The sequence below is a fragment of the Penaeus vannamei genome, chromosome 12, assembly GCF_042767895.1.
Source record: "Penaeus vannamei isolate JL-2024 chromosome 12, ASM4276789v1, whole genome shotgun sequence".
NCBI lineage: Eukaryota > Metazoa > Arthropoda > Malacostraca > Decapoda > Penaeidae > Penaeus > Penaeus vannamei.
Genome location: NC_091560.1, coordinates 7737953 through 7742195, shown reverse-complemented (window position 1 = coordinate 7742195; position 4243 = coordinate 7737953).

Genomic DNA, 4243 nt, shown 5'->3' with positions numbered 1-4243 from the left:
TAATTTAAGAATTATGCAAGTAACAATAATAATGGATTATATTAATGGAGCTAATTATGCCGATAATAGTGATGATAATGATTATAGAAAATGATTATAACAAAAACAATAATGGGAATTATATATATATATATGCATATATATATATATATATATATATATATATATATATATATATATATATATATATATATATATATATGTGTGTGTGTGTGTGTGTGTGTGTGTGTGTGTGTGTGTTCATATACACACATATCTACTGTACAAAAAGGAAATAACAGATGAACAGAAAACGAACAACAAACCAGACACACAAGTAAATAAAAGCAAAGAATCAAGAAAACTGTAGCTAAAAAAAAAAAAAAAAAAAAAAAAAGAAAAAAAAAATGTCCGACCGAAGATAAAGACGGAAAATAGCCCGAAAAAGCGTCCGTTTCGGGGCGGGCAACGTTGATGAAATACGCCCGTAAGAAAGAACAGACAATATGGCGGCGTCGAGAGAGGAAGAGGGGGTTGGGGGGGGGTGGACACAGGAGGGAAGAGCCGCGTGAATGGAGACGAAAGGCCAGGGGGGGAGGGGAGGCTGAGTGGAAGAGCCGGGGGATGGAGACTAAGGGGTCACTGGGAGAAATTGTGGCGGTTTGGAGCCCCGTGGCGCGCGTGTGTGTTTTTTATGAGTGCTTAGAGAGAGAGAGAGAGGGAGGAGGAGGGGGGGGGGGAGAGGACGAGGGAGAAGGGGGAGGGAGAGGAGAGGGAGGGAGAGGGAGGGAGAAGGGGGGAAGGGAGAAGGGGGAGGGGAGGGAGGGAGAGAGGGGGAGGGAGGAGGGAGGGAGGGAGGGAGGGAGGAGGGAGATGGAGAGAGGGAGGGAGAGAGAGAGAGAGAGAGAGAGAGAGAGAGAGAGAGAGAGAGAGAGAGAGAGAGAGAGAGAGAGAGAGAGAGAGAGAGAGAGAGGAGGAGGAGGAGGAGGAAAAATTAGCAGAAGAAGGAAAGAGAGGTAGGGAGGGAGGGAGAGCGAGAGGGGGGGGAGGGAGGCGGGGAAGGAAGAGAGAGGGAAAGGATATATAGATAGATAGATAGATAGATAGAGAGAGAGAGAGAGAGATTTTTTTTTTCGTTGTATTAGGATGAAAGGCCCGAATGATCGATTGGGCGACCGAGTGTGAAGTGGACTAAATGGGCAATAAAAGCAAAATCCCCCTCCCCCCCCAAAAAAAAAAACAAAAAACATTAGCATAATAATTACCGTTTAAGCGACAACGAGACGGAAATAGAAAAATATTTTGAAACGTATATGTCTAGGCGGTTGTCTTGTTCCGAACAAAGCACATTTTGAACATGAACTGCACTGTTGATATAATATGAACATCTGTCTGTACTTAAATCACACTATATATGCATTATATTCAAAGCAGTTATTTTCAACGATGCTGTAAAAACAAACAAACAAAAAAAACAAAACAAAAAAAACTGGTCAAATATTTCAAATGGTCAGATTTTTCTGCTATTTTTCTCATTGACAACTGGACACTGATTTATAAATATAACTTCATATAAACATGTTTGCACGGTTAATTGTTAGCTGTGCAATTTATATTTGGATATCAGAATAGGCATTAGCACGAGAAATAAAAGCAAATATAAAATGTTTATCTTGAATTAATTGCAAAAGTCGTAACAACAGCAATTATGTCAATGGTAGGATGATAAAGAATAGTAATGACAGTGGGAGATATGGAGCCTATGAATTTCAATATGATTATGATGATAATGATGACGATGATGATGACAAAAGCAACAGTAGTAATAATAACAATTATAATCAGAATAATCAGTATCATTGATAATGATGATGATGATGATGATGATGATGATGATGATGATGATGATGATGATGATGATGATGATGATGATGATGATGATGATGATGATGATGAAGAAGAAGATAAAGATGAAGATGATAGTACAAATAATAACGCTAACAAAAATAATAAAACATTGACAATAAAAAAGAAAATGATAACAATAACAGTAACACTGATAATAATAATAAGAATTTCAGAAACGTATCAGCATATTACCAAAATTCAAATATTAATAATCAAAACAAAAACATGACATGGCAAGATTAATAAATCTCACATCGCTATATTTATGGGAAGCAGTGACGCTTGATGACGTAATCCCTCCTGATTGGTTAGCGGGATTGACTCCGCCCACCACGAGGGATTAGATGAATATCAGCTAGAATTCATTTAATGCAGAATCAGACTGCATTTTAATCGTTGCTCTTTCAGCGAATTGACTGCAATGTGTATTAGTAGGGTGTCGCCCATGCAAAAGAATATGATAATCATTATCATCATAATCATAGTCATCATAATCATCATTATCATAATCATTATTATAATCATTATTATGATCATTGTTATCATAATTATCATAATCATCATTATTATAATGATCATTGTCATAATCATCATCATAATCATTATCATCATCATTATCACAATCCTCATTATCATAATCCTCATCATTATTATCATTATCATAATCATTATCATAATTATCATCATCCTTATAATTCTTATAATTATAATCCTTATAATATAATTATCATATAATTCGGCTCATCATTTTTCTTTAATAAGCGGTAGCATAATTGTTACTGTCATTGCTACCATTACCTCTATAATTTCCTTATCATTGCAACTATTTCTTGCTAAGATTTCCATTACAATAAGCTGCTAGCACTATCAAAGCCAAAAAAAAAAAAAAAAAAAAAAAAAAAAAAAAAATAATACTGATAATATCCGTATTAATAACGATGCTGTTCATGCGGTTATGATGATAAGGGTATTAGTAAAGTGGTGATGATGAGCATTATCATTATATCATTATCGCTGTGAGAATAATGGCGGAAGGATATCATTATCTTCGCAATGAAAGGCAGAGTTCCCAAGGTTCCTGGTGTTTAGAAAATGTTTCGCTATTCCAAGTAATTGCGAAATGTGTGTGTGTGTGTGTGTGTGTGTGTGTGTGTTTTGTGTGTGCTGTGTGTGTGTGTGTGTGTGTGTGTGTGTGTGTGTGTGTGTGTGAGGGTTAGTGTGTGCTGTGTGTGTGTGTGTGTGTGTGTGTGTGTATGTGTGTGTGTGTGTGTGTGTTTGTGCGTGTGTATGTGTGTGTTTGTGCGTGTGTGTGTGTGTGTGTGTGTTTGTGTGTGTGTGTGTGTTTGTGTGTGTGTGTTTGTGTGTGTTTGTGTGTGTGTGTGTGTGTGTGTGTGTGTGTGTGTTTGTGTGTGTGTGTGTGTGTGTGTGTGGGTTTGTGTGTGTGTGTACTGTGTGTGTTTGTGTTTGTGTGTGTGTGTATGTGTGTGAGTTTGTGTGTGTGTGTGTGTGTGTGTGTGTGTGTGTGTGTGTGTGTGTGTGTGTGTGTGTTTGTGTGTGTTTGTGTGTTTGTGTTTGTGTGTGTGTGTGTGTGCGAGTGTGTGTGTAAGTATTCTGTATACATATCCACACTATCTGTATTTGTCTGTAGATATGTGCATATGCGACATCCCCCCCCCACCCCACCCCCCACACACACCTCTCGGCACAAAAATCCCTTCAATGAGGTTAGCAACTACGACATCCTCTGCAACGAAGCCCCGGGTGCAAAATAAACCATATTTCATTCTTGGTCAACTACAGTTTCGCCATTTATTCTCGCTACCTGAATTTGCATAAAGAAGTATAATTTCTTCCCCGGCATTCTCCGACACTACCAGACCGACCAACAATGATGACGCCACAAACATTTCACTTAACTTTCCCAGACCTGGACATAAACTGCAAAAAAATAGCGGCAACAACACAAAACTAAACATTATCCAAACATTATATAGCAATATAGCTTAAAATTTTATGATGTCCTTCCCAGTTTCGGTAAACCACTCTCGTCTTATTTTTAAACTAAAGATTTTCCTTTCAGAATTTCCGACCAACGGTTCTCACGCTAAGACAAAGAAAGAAAGAAAAAAGAGAAGAAAAAGGAAAAGAAATAAAAGAAGACAAAAAATAATGAGGACTGTTTAAGAAGGTGCAGACGAAGAAGAAAAAAAAACGAAGACATAAAATGCACGATTCTGAAACTATAAGTAAATGAAGAAGAAGAAAAACGAGGGAGAGGGGAAGAGAAGCCGAATAAGATAAAAGAAGTAAAAAAGGAAGAGGGGGAGAGAATCAGAATACGAAAAAGAGAAAGAAA